The sequence below is a fragment of the Sus scrofa genome, chromosome 15 (assembly GCF_054392235.1).
Source record: "Sus scrofa isolate SSC_HxYL_T2T_F1_AM1 chromosome 15, Sscrofa_HxYL_maternal_Yorkshire_Landrace_v2.0, whole genome shotgun sequence".
NCBI classification, from domain to species: domain Eukaryota; kingdom Metazoa; phylum Chordata; class Mammalia; order Artiodactyla; family Suidae; genus Sus; species Sus scrofa.
The window spans coordinates 148,507,647-148,520,674 of NC_139397.1; the positions used below are offsets into that span (position 1 = coordinate 148,507,647).

Below are 13,028 nucleotides of genomic sequence, written 5' to 3' on the forward strand. Positions count from 1 at the left end.
CAATTTTCCACAGTCCTTACCCTGCCCTATTGCCTCGCATGTCATCACTCCATTCATTTTCATTACTGGTCTGACCCTTGGAGTATTTGAGTTTGTGATCCTACCTTAAGTTTTTTCTTGCAGATTTACTTTGTCAAGGGGTTTTTCTCCCTGAATTGAATAGGCTTTCCGTAAGAGTTACATCTTATCTCTCTTTACAGATCTTGATCAAATTCCTCTGCCTTTACAAAATTGGCCCTTGACTCTCATTATGTTTAGTCTCCAATCTCTTTGCATTTGTTTGACTGCATAAGCAAAATTAAAATTACACTGTCCCTTTTCTCCTTGCCTTAAGCATATACTTCATATACGAATAATTAATAGAAACAATAGCTAACACTTAAGGAGTCTTAAACTATAACAAAACTACTTAAGTGATGTTTGTAATACATCATTTAAATAAAATGACTAAAAATTGCCCACTAACAATGATTATTTCTTCTAGTGTAATTTCCACGGAGTATAGTTTAAAAGGGGCATGGACTATTTCCTTTGTGGCTCAGCAAGTTAAGGATCTGGCTTTGTCACTGCTGTGGCACAGGTTGGATACCTGGCCTGGAAACTTCTTCATGCCATGGGCACAGTCAGAAATAAAAACAAAAAATAAAAAAAGGGGGCATGGAAATAATTATAAATTAATAAAGCAGCCTTGCTGTTTTCAAGCCACCCCCCAGTCACTCTCTATCCCTGCCTAGCTAGCTTATTGCAGAATATGTGTAGGTGTGGAGAAAGTTAACAAAACCCACCAAAAAAAAAGTTTGTTAAATTTCCTCTATTTAAGAACTTTTTCCTAATCTTAATTAAAAGCTTTTAATCTATTGATTAATCTTGTCATGACTTTCCATAATGAGCATTTCCAGTTTCATTTGTGGTTTTTAAAATGCACCACAAATTGTAGAAATTAAGCTTTGCCATGCTTATTACCGCGATACCATTGGCAAGCCAAGAGTGGGGATTTTATATTCTTACTTTTTCAGCATTTAAAATACCATATTCACGAATACGCAGTTCTTACTCCTAGTCACTGGCTACATTGCTACTGTGTGCCATGGTGTTAACAGCCTTCTTTCAGTGGTTTGAGTTTTTTGTTCCTCCTCTTAAAAGAACCTCAGAGAAGAAGGCGGGGCTGAAAAAGCTCAAGTTATAAAAAGCCTCTTCCTCTTGCAAGTAATCAGAGAAGCAAGATCCTTGGAGTGAAAGCCAGTCCTGTCTGATAGACCTCCACTGGTACGTTAGCAAGGTTTGCTTTTCATCTTTACAAAAATGTTGTAATTGGGTGACTTGTAGAATTGATGTGAGTTCGGGGTCTTTGAGAATGGTGTCATTTAGTTCTCCTGTGAAGATAAGAAAGGAAAAGAAGATAAAATTGGAAATTTCTCAAAGGTCTGTTAACTAGTTCACAGGGATATTGAATACTCATTTGGATTTCTTTAGAAATTTAGAAATCTGTGCTAGGATTTTGAGTGTTTTAAAATATATCCATGGTTTCTTTTCCTGGTTGACAGAACCAGCAATTTCCTCAAATAAGCTTTACTAAAAGAGTCACCTGCATCTTAAAGGCGCAACTGTCTATTTTAACAAAGCCTATGTTCTCAAACCTTTGGAAAAGTCATAAAACAGGTTGTTCTTTAATCAAGACTAAGGTGAAATATAAACTAACATCAGGGAAGAATACATTCAAATGGTCGATATTCTTTGTGAATAAAAGGAGAAATGTATATCTGACTTATTTTTACTACTGTAGCTCCCTTAGTTTTTTTTTTTTTCCCCAGCTTCTGAAACATGCTCATGTCTTATATTATCTAGAAGCCAGAAAGAAGTACTGAGGGGTTGGGTGAATAATTAAAGGTTTTATTTCTACTTAATTTTGAAGCCATTACTGCTAATGCTGAGTTTTTCGGCGTGAAGATTCTTAAGCTGAAGTGGTTCTTCTTTATGTCTCTTCTGTATGTGCTCATTCAAAGATGCTTATCGTGATAGGAGTTTTAGCTCGTCAGCATCTTAGCGTGTGAAGAAGTTTCTTCCAAGGTTATGACTTTGGATCTGTAATTCTTTAAAGTTTGGAACAAGGTTGTGATCATCCATTGTTCATTTTGGGGGTCTTGCCTACGAATGGATGTGATTCTCAGCACCTGTGAAGACAGGACGGTTCCAGGCATCATAGTGGTGCCTGCCTTTCCCCTTCAGACAGTGCCTTTGAGCATCATCTGTTGCCCAAGGTCTCCCTCCTGTCCCCCACCTCTACTTTGGGGGGCAGGCTTCATGCGGTTGATGATTTCAGGAGCCTCCATTGACTTTCACCATTTGCCCAGTTTTTACCCCACTATTCAAATCTCAAAAATGTGGCTGTCAAAGGCAATTAGAAGAGCTGGATAGTTCCTATAACTAAACAAATCTCCATTCTTCTCTCGGGGTGAATGAGATGCAGAGTCAAAGGTGTCCATTAGCCCTTGCAGGTGGCTGTAACTCTTGCAGACACCACTGTAGTGCTTTTGCCAAAATGAGAATTGATACGATTTCTCCGGATGGTGTCATTTATACTTGAAGCCTCTGCAAGTGTCACACTCATCATTACAATGAATAATTGATGGGAGAGAAGAGTGGAGATGTCTGGGGTTTGGTACAGCGGGGCTTTTTGGAACATTCTCATTAGAGCAGGAACAGTGTCGTTTCCCTCTCATTCAGTGTTAATAAGAACGTCTTCCTTTTTTTTTTTTTAAACCATAAAGAGACTTAGAACTTGAAAATGACATCTTCGAACTGATTTGACCATGGTGATATGTAGGCTGAAACACAAATTTTAAAATATGCTAAATGCCATTCTTGTGTTAGGACAGTAACACAGCAGATTGATTTTTGTTCTTGTTTTTGTTGGCTCTCGTTTTGTGGGCTCAGGATGCAAGAGTATTCTCTTGATAATGGGTGACTTTTAGACCATTTGAAATTATTCATGAGAATCAATAATAAATACAACACCATATCAGCTTCACCCCCAACAACAAAACAAGGTTCCTAATCTACTTAAATTTTGGTGTTGTGTAAAAATGACAATTGATCCTTTCACAAGAACATATTAAAGTTACACACAATAGCTTAGATTTTAAGAGTTGGACTCTCAGGCCAGCCTGCTTGGGTATGGATCATCTATCCTCTACTTATCAGCTGTGTTACTTTGGGGAAATTACTTACCCTCTCGGTGCCTTGACTGCCTAGTATGTTTCAGTGGGAAAATAATAATTCATATAACTTATAGGAATATTGACAGGGTTGACACATATGGAGAGTGTAGCACAGTGCCTCTGCATAAGACAAAGCTGTCATTTATTCCTGGCCTGATGAAATGTATGCTTCATGTGCTATCAGGACAAATTTTGCTGTTCACAAATTTAAGTTGCAACCACAGAAGAACATTCAGCCAAATTTATAGGAGGCCGCCTCTTCAGCATTTTATGCCATCAATTACATGCTTGTGCTTGACAACGATTGGAGTCCAAGCTTTTAAAAAAATGTATGATTGGTGTTACTCGAAGCATCCTGGTGGAGCCCAGTGGTTCCCCATCGTGGGGCTCCGACCAGCAGCATCAGCAGCATCTGGAAACTTGGTAGAGATGCAGAATCTGGGTCCCACCCCTCTCCCGCACTGGAGGGGTGGCCCAGCAATCTGAGTATAAGTGAGGCCCCCAGGGATCCGGCCTGTCCAGCTGCCCTGTGTGTCCCTGAGTGGAAGACTGGAGGAGCAGGGCAGTCATTAGCACGGAACTGCTGTCCTGATGCGATGGTCATGTCTTCGTATCTCCAGTGATGTTGGAATCCCCTTGATGTTAATGTTCCCTGAGGTAAGCTTCCTGGTGCGTATTAGGAGTCCATTAATTTCATCAGATCTATCTACAATCCAAGGGTAAAGACCATTACGTAAAAATAATTGAGATATTAAAGAAAACATAAAAGCAAACATTTTACATCATTAAACAAGTGAGTCCTAAATCTGGCCAGACTCTCAGGTATACCCTATACTGGGGCCCATCATCTGTGCCTGCCATGGAATTGCTTGCACAGACTTTTACATTCCTAAAATTATGAAGTCGTTAATGGGTGACAGCTGGACTATTTGAAATTATTTCTGAGCATCAATAACAAAAGGGAGAGGTCAGCCTCTCCCCGCAAGCAACCAAAGAAGGTGTTGGTACATCTTCACTTTGCATTCAGGACTTATAAGAAATAACCACACACTTTCAACATGTAGGTATTGCAGGGCTCTGTCGAGAAGTTTCCTATGATGTGTCCCACTGTTCTTTTTACCGAGGAGCTTACTCCTTTTAGCTTATTATGTTGAGATAAGAATAGATTCACAGGACGTTGAAAAAATAACAGAGAGAGGTCTCAGGTAGCCTTCACCTGGTCTCCCCCCAAGGTAATATCCTAAGTCACCATAGTATAATATCAAAACCAGACATGGACACTGGTGTAATCCACAGACGTTATTCCGATTTTATGCGTGCATGTGTGTGTGTGTGTGTGTGTGTGTGTGTGTGTGTAGAGGTTTATGCAATGTTAGCATGAGCAGATTTGTGTAACCACCACCACAACAATCAAGTTGTGGAACTGCTCTATCACTAGAAACATCCCCTGCTGTGCGGCCTGTTTGCAGGCTCACAATCCTCTCCACCCACCCACCCCCGCAAGAGCTCTTTGTATCCTGGGCTCTGGGTCAGAGCACTTGGCTTTGATCTTGCATTACGTACACTGTGAAGCTTGCAGTCAACTATAGTCTTTCCCTTCTTCTGCCCCTCGCAATTAGGTTGCTGTTTCTAGTAACGCCCCACAAGCAAGGCTTTCCATGCACTGGGTCAGCCCATCAGGTTACCAGTTTCTCATGTTTTACTCTCTGCTTACATCTTTCTCTAGGGTTCTTTTTGATTCTACACTATCTCAGCAAGTGTTTTCAAATCTTTGTGCATCAAGACTAAACCAACAGAAATTAAACCATAAGAAAAAAATCCCCCTATGTCTTCTCCATTTATTATTGAAATTCACCACCCACTGCCCATCCCCTTTCTTGTAAGTTGTATGGGTGTCTTCCTATCTCCTCAAATTCCTGAGGGTGCTTTCTGCTGCACTCACATTTGTATTGGCAAAGGATGCAATTCCCAGGTCACAATCTTTTCCCTCCAAAAAATATTGAAGTTTCCATTGTGGCTCAAGAGAAATGAATCTAACTAGCGTCTATGAGGATGCAGGGTACAATCCCTGGCCTCAATCAGTGGGTTAAGGATCTGGCATTGCTGTGAGCTGTGGTGTAGGTTGCAGACGCGGCTCGGATCCTGCATTGCTATGGCTGTGTTGCAGGCCAGCAGCTGTAGCTCCGATTTGACCACTGGCCTAGGAACCCCCATAAGCTGCAGGTGCGGCCCTAAAAAATATATATATAAAAAAAAGAAGAAAAAAAAAAACCCAAAATGCAAATATTGCCACATCTTCTAGCTTACAGTCTTGGAAAAGAGAAGTCTGATGTCAGCCTTATTTCCCTCCTGTAACTTACTTTGTTCTGCTATGTTGTTTATATGGTTTTATGTTTATTCTTATTCTTCAATAACTACACTAGGTATCCTTAAGCCTATTAATTTTGCCTAGTATGAGATTTTGAGACATTTTGATACTGAAGACTCAACTCCTTCTTCAGCCCAGGGAAGAAGATCTGTCCTGCTGACATGTGACATTTCCTGTTTGGAACCTTTTCTTCTGAAAGGCCTGTTGCATACGTGACACATCTCTACATGTTTCTCAGGGCTCCACAGCAAAGGGTGGAGCTTTTCAAGGAACTCCTATCCCTATTGGACAGGTGAAAGCTGAGAGACGGAGCCTCATGACTTCCACTGCCCTGCTGTCCTAGTGCAGGAGGCTGCCTGAGTCAGGGGTCCCTGTGCAGGATGCCCTGGGCTAGTATCCCCTGCACATCCCAGCACATCTTCTGGTTTCACACTGGGTCATGTGATGATGCCAGTTTTTACCACCTCTGAGTACAGTACCAGGTCTTTGCAGACAGAAGGACAGGAGTTAGTTCTGGAAGGCACTTCATGATGGGCACGAGATTTCTTTTCTGAGCTTCCACCTTCCTTCTCTCTTTGTCACAACTACTTTCATTAGGTGCTACAGAGCTTGGGAGGCCACACAATCCCAGGGTGCTGTCCCTGCCCAGGGGACGCTGTAATCAGAAAACAGTAAAAGAACACCACACTTTCCAGAAATGAAAGCAACAAAACCAAAAAATCCCACCGAACTTCACTTTGCATGTAAAAAAGAGCACATGATTGATGTAAAAATTTGGGGCCAGTATCTAGTCAGTCAGTAAAATATTAGAATTTCAGGAAAAGGGGGAAAACCCTATAAGTGCAGAACAAAAAGAGTAAAAATGAAGCCACACTCAGGGTTTCCTTAAGATCAAAAATCCAGGAATGGAACTGTTTCTATGGTGTTGGGGGAAGGTGTTGGTCTAATAATCCAGGGTGAATGCAGCACAAAGGCATTTACACAGTCAGAAAAAATTAAGTTGAAACTTCAATGAATAGTCAGGAGACCAGAAGGGGGAGGTCTCACTTCCTGTGATGATCCCAGAGGCCAATCAGAAGAAAGACTCTTCATTTGTGGCAAGGGCTCAGCCAATGAAAAGCCAGGGACTCAGTTTACTAGCCCTCCCCACTTCCTTTTCTCTGTATAAAAGCATTCTCCTTCTCTTGCTGTGCTGGAACATGCCTGTGGCTCAAGTTGCTGACCCTGAGTTGCAATTCTCTGCTGATTCTGAATTAACCCATATTTGCTAGAGAAATATCTGATGGTCTATTTGTTTAGATCAATGGCATGGATTAAAAAACTCCTAACGCATCTCTCATGTGTTGCTCTGCTAAAATATGCCCCCACCCTATTTTCCTGAGGCCACTCTCTTGAGTCCAAGGTGGAAAAGTCAGGTGTGAAAGGACTCATCCTGGGCACAGAAACAGGTGTTGCCTGGAGGGCTCAGTCTAAATGAGCATTGAAAATACAGAAATAAAGATTAATCTGAAGATTAAAATATCCTCAAAGGTGAAAATACAGAACCTAGAAAGAATAGCTTGATCGTAACAACAAGAGTCACAATCCCAGATTGACAGGACCCCTGTAGTGAAGTTGGGTGATCAGTGCTCAGAGTGTGAATGGGAGGCAGTCCGCAGATTGAAAAATAGCAAATATGTACTAACGCTGACTTAGCATATGGGGGTGAGGGGGTACATTTAGAATGGAGGCTCATTGAGGGTTCTGTCCCACAATTTTCCCTAAAGCTGCTATGATTTCTTCCTCAGTGTTTCTGCTAAATCAGATACATTAGGAGTCCTGCTTGGAATTATGCACTTATGGGATCCAAATAAAATTGAGCTTTATGACCAGTCTTAGTACAAGGTTGTATTCAAAAGACACGCAGGTCCAACAAAGCAAGAGCACTGGACATAAATGTGAGTTAAAGGGTAAGGTGGCCGGTGGGCTTATAAGGTGGACCCTCACCTCCTGGAGTTCACAGGTGTTCATGCATGCCCTTGTGTTGTCCCCTTCCCTTGGTGTGAGTAGGACCTGGTGACTCACTTCTAACCAATAGGATGTGGCAAAGGTGACATGGGGTGTCACTTACACAGTTAGGTTACCAAAGGTTGTCACTGTGTCTTGCTAGCAGACTCATCTAACGCCTTGTCAGTTGCTTTCTTTGATAAAGAAATTGCCAAGTTGGAGAGCAGCAGGTCACAAGAAACTGAGGAAGACTTCCAGCCAACAGCCAGTAAGGTAATAAGGTCCCTGGTCCAACAGCCCGTGGGAGCTGAGTCTGGGCAACAACCACGTGAGCTTGGAAGCAGGTCCTTCTCCTTCTATCCTTGAGATGAGACGCAGCCCCTGCCAGCACCTTGAGTGAAGCTCAGGAGAGACCCCAATGAGAGAGTCCAGCTCCACTGAGCCCAGATTCTTGACCCCAGAAACTGCGAGATCATAAGCATATTGTTGTAAGAGTCACATTTGGGGATAATTTCTACACAGCAATAGATAACTGATATGAATGGCTGGACTCAAAGATAGTCCAAGAGATGTTGCCACCCTTCTTCCCAAAGCCTTACTTGCGGTGGCAGCTGCTTTCCCCATGAAGTCTGTGTTCTCGTGCTCCCTCCCCACTCAACCGGCTCTCCAGCTTTCACCCTCCTTCGTCTCTCCCCACATTCCACATATGTTCCCTGTGACTGACTCTGCATCCTTTTGAATGTAAACCTGCTGAGCTCCCCTAGACGACTCCCAATTTTCCACTCCACGTGGCCCCAGGAGCTGAGGAGACGAAACACAAGTTTCCTGGTGAGCCAAGGGGGAGGGATGGTCGCAACACTTCTGCATTGCTGTTCCGGTTCTTCCTGCCCTGTCCTCATGTTTCCTCCTGCTCCTTACTTGCCCTTCTCATGAAGCCTGGATACGAGTAAGAGGAGTATTGCTAAAAGCACCAAGATTGACGTTATTCGAGCTCCTGCTAAGCCTGCCATGGGTGCGTCGTCTTTAATCCTCACATCAAATCCAGGGGGCGGGAAGACATGTTTTCACAGATCAGGAACTGAGACCCAAGGGGAGAAGTAAGTTGTAAGTCAGTGGGGGAGCCCGGCCCTGTGCCTGGATTCTCCTGACTCTGAACACAGGCTTTTGTTTTGTTTCTGTGTCTCTATAGTCCTCCTTCCCCTACCAGTTTGCCTGTATTAATAACAGATGTCTCTTGGTGTGTTTATTTGAATTCCTCTTGACATGGTATTTTTCATTATTGAAGAAAAGTGCATCTTTTATTTTTGTCCAAACTCTTGAATCTCTGGCCTGTGATGTGATACTAGCACTTTCCTGATGCACTGGCCAACCCCATGATTTTTTAGAAGTAGAATAATAAGAGTGGACGGCGTGTGTGAGTTTCATGAAATCAGCCCCATCAGACTTCATATTACACATTATGGGGCAGGCTCAGGGTCGTTTCGCTGGTGGATTCTTACTTGGGGAGAGTCCTTTGGTGGAGCTGCTCAACATTCAATGCATTCAACATTTTCTTGACTCCATTTTCCTACTCCTTAGTGAGACTTCCATTGTATAATCTGAGAAACACACTCAGACGGCGTTAGAGTTTGTAAAGCAAGATGGTCCAGACTTGAAACTCATGCTGTTAACGTTATACTCCATTGTCATCAAATGGGTGGAGCACCAGTGACTCTTTCATGTGAACATCAAATACTGCATTTCTGATCCAGAGAAAGAAATAATATCTGAGAGACAACATCGGTGAGGTTTCAACCCCTTAAGAATCATGTATTGTGGTGATATCACGTTGTGTCATGTTTTGGTTTGGGATTTATGCAATCATGTATTCCAAATTGTATGTGAAACTCCAACCCCTAAGTGCTGGGGTTATTGGGAACAAGTCCATAACCTTTTTCTTCTGGAGCTTGGCAAACCACCTCTTCTGCAAGTCAAGTGGTGCCTTCTTACCCATCTTAATCGACTGAGGCTGCAGATGCCCCCTGGCCGCCTGAGCTGTTAGGTGAGCAGGAGCAAATGGGCAGCAAAGCCCCTGAGCAGGTGAAACTGCTCATCAGGGGGAACTGCTAGGACCATGGGGATGAAATCTGACCCAGCAGTGCTGCTCCCATGGGAGTCCCTGAGCACTTCACAGCAGCAAAGCCCTAAACCCCTAAGCCCACTTCTGAATCCACTTCTCTAGGTGTGGCTTTTTTTTTTTTTTTTTTTTTTGTCTTTTTTGTTGTTGTTGTTGTTGCTATTTCTTGGGCCACTCCCGTGCGAGGCATATGGAGGTTCCCAGGCTAGGGGTTGAATTGGAGCTGTAGCCACCGGCCTACACCAGAGCCACAGCAACGTGGGATCCGAGCCGCGTCTGCAACCTACACCACAGCTCACGGCAACGCCGGATCGTTAACCCACTGAGCAAGGGCAGGGACCGAACCCGCAGCCTCATGGTTCCTAGTCGGATTCGTTAACCATTGCGCCATGACAGGAACTCCTAGGTGTGGCTTTTTAAACAACTACCCTGGAGTCTTGGAGCCCTGAAAACTCATACAGTGCCCCCAGCCAGTCTCTACTCTGGGTGAACTTGGCATTCCTTCTCTGGAGTATGAGTCGGACAGTCCACGTAAGACCAAGGGGCTGTGGCTGGTAGGAAGTCAGATTCATGTCTGGGAATGATTTCAAAGAATATGATGCAAGAGGAAAAAGATCCCAGATTGTCATCAGTATTCATTACGTTATTATCAACTAACTTTTCCTCTTACCTTCTGTTGATCATGTATCCTCAGTTGATCATTTTACTGCCTATAGCTTCCCTGCTCCCACCTACCCCAGGAAGTCCTACTCCATGTTCAGTTATTATTATAACCATTGTATTATTTTTATTATTATTAGTCCTGAACTTTCGGCTCTTCTTCTCCTCTAGTTTTCTTACCCCAAGATTTAAACATGATCCCATCTCTTGGGAGGAAACAAGTTGGCCAGGGATACGTCCCTCCCCCTAGCGACCCCCCCACACCTATGTGCTCCTGTGGAGGTAGAGGTCTGCCCAGGGGCCCTGTCCCCCTCCCCCCACAACACTTATGGAGACTTATCACCAAGGTCACTGGTTATCTTCGCCTCACCCAACCTCTAGACACCATCCCCATTTATTAAATATATTTTCCAGATTACATCGGCCATGTATTTAATTTTGGCAAATACAAAAAGTTAAAGAATACAATTAAAGTCATTCACAGACCCGCCTCCATACAGCAAAGGTTAACTCCGTGGGGTATTTGCTTCCATGCGCCTTATACACGTTACACGTAATGCATTGACATCCCCTACTTCCATAGCTGACTTTCCCAAAGGTGCGTCTTGTCTGGGCTGCTGAACCCCATGCATAGGGAAGCCCAGAGGGTGGGAGACTCTCCCAAGGTCCCAGGGGGAGTGGTGGAACCCACGCTGATGTCTCTGAAACCAGAGACCCTGATCACTGTCATTTCTTGCCTCGCGCTTTCTTCCCACTCATAACAAATCATAATAATTTTTCTATGTCATTAAAACACACTCCGTCATGGTGCCATCCCCTTGCTTCTACTGGGTGTACTGTTTCCCCTGGCGATGGAAATTTAGGTCACTTCTAATTTTTCCTATGAAATGAATACCTTTCGAGTATATACCTTTTTTTTTTTTTTTTTTTTTTTTTTTTTTTTTTTTTTTTTTTTTTTTTTTTTTTTTTTTTGTTGTTGTTGTTGTTGTTGTTGCTATTTCTTGGGCCGCTCCCGCGGCATATGGAGGTTCCCAGGCTAGGGGTTGAATCGGAGCTGTAGCCACCGGCCTACGCCAGAGCCACAGCAACGCGGGATCCGAGCCGCGTCTGCAACCTACACCACAGCTCACGGCAACGCCGGATCGTTAACCCACTGAGCAAGGGCAGGGACCGAACCCGCAACCTCATGGTTCCTAGTCGGATTCGTTAACCACTGCGCCACGATGGGAACTCCCCTCGAGTATATACCTTTTAATGTGCTTCTGACGGTTTCCCTTATCTAGAATTCTCCAAAGCCAATTCATTGGGGCAACAGCGATAATATTTAAATATCTTGTTATATTACAGCCACATTGTTTTGCAGGCAGGAAAGTGATTTTTACAGCCCCGCCCCCAATCACATGAGAATGTCTGTCCCACTAGGCTCTTCCCAACATCAAATGCTGTCATCTGAAAATATTCCCCTCCATTCTGCCCGATGTTTCATTGTTGCTGGGGTTGGGATTTTATTGTTTTTATTGCTAGGAAGGCTCATCGTATTTTTATGCCTATTGATGATTTGTGTTTTTGTGCTTACGGAGGATTTCTGTTTGGTGGTTTTGGATTCTTTTGTCCATTTTTCAACTGGGTTTTGTATTGTTTCACCTGGTGGTGTGATTTTATTACTTTTTCTTAGCGTGTGATGTGTCGACGCCTTTCTCCCTGGTGTGACCTTCACTTCCTCCTCCTCCTGGTTGTCCGGCTTTTCCAGTTTACCCCCCTTTAGACCGAGGCTCCTAGGGGTTCCCTGTGGCCTCTGCCCTCTCCAGACCCCCCTGGAAACCCTGTGTCCTTCTCCTAATGCCCCGTCACACTTAAGCCTTAACTCCTGAATGTGTGTGGGAGATGGATAAACCAGACACGGTACATGAGACCGTGTGAAGAGCGCCTGGACTCACAATGAGTCAACTCGAATATCAACTGGCCCCAGAAAATGGGTTAGAAACTAATACCGAATAAGGGCATTTGAAATGTTGGACCAGGCAAGTTTCTGCACTTCTTACACAGCTTTCCCATTTCTTATTTGACTGAAATACGATTAAAAAGCAAAAATTCGGGGAGTTCCCGTCATGGTGCAGTGGTTAACGAATCTGACTAGGAACCATGAGGTTGCAGGTTCGATCCCTGGCCTTGCTCAGTGGGTGAATGATCTGGCGTTGCCGTGAGCTGTGGTGTAGGTCACAGACACAGCTCGGATCCCGAGTTACTGTGGCTGTGGCTAGGCTGGTGGCTACAGCTCCGATTAGACCCTTAGCCTGGGAACCTCCATATGCTACGGGAGTGGCCCAAGAAATGGCAAAAAGACAAAAAAAAAACCAAAAAAATAAAATTCACTTTTTCCATTGCAAAGAAATAAGCAGGTTATTTATCTATTGCCAGCAAATGAAATCCTCTCCTAACCATTGACACCCCCCCCCCACTTCGAAGCCATTTGCTGTATGGGGAGCGCAGTAAATACTTGCAGGATTGATCTGTGGTTTTACGATAATGTATGTAAAGTACCAATTAATACTCGGAGCCTCTCTGTGAAACGCCTGGGGAGAGAAGTAAAAGAGGCAATGCTGGTTTTAAACAGCCTGGCCCGAGGGTTCTGAGCGGGCTTTAAAGAGCTTCCAGCCTCTGTGGCGTGGAAGGTGGGGGG

The 13,028-nt window shown here is 43.8% G+C and overlaps 1 protein-coding gene across 2 annotated transcripts in view; it reads left to right on the forward strand.

Moving 5' to 3' along the window:
- The first annotated feature begins 1,208 nt into the window (after nucleotides 1–1,208).
- Nucleotides 1,209–13,028, forward strand: part of TRPM8 (transient receptor potential cation channel subfamily M member 8) — a 93,955-nt gene continuing 82,135 nt past the window's right edge. The window contains exon 1 of one of the 2 annotated variants that reach the window (XM_084999082.1): nucleotides 1,209–1,266. The gene's annotated coding sequence lies outside the window, so the exon portion shown is untranslated. Of the gene's footprint in view, nucleotides 1,267–8,260; nucleotides 8,401–13,028 lie in introns of those variants that run through there. The other variant, XM_084999083.1, reaches the window with a different exon arrangement.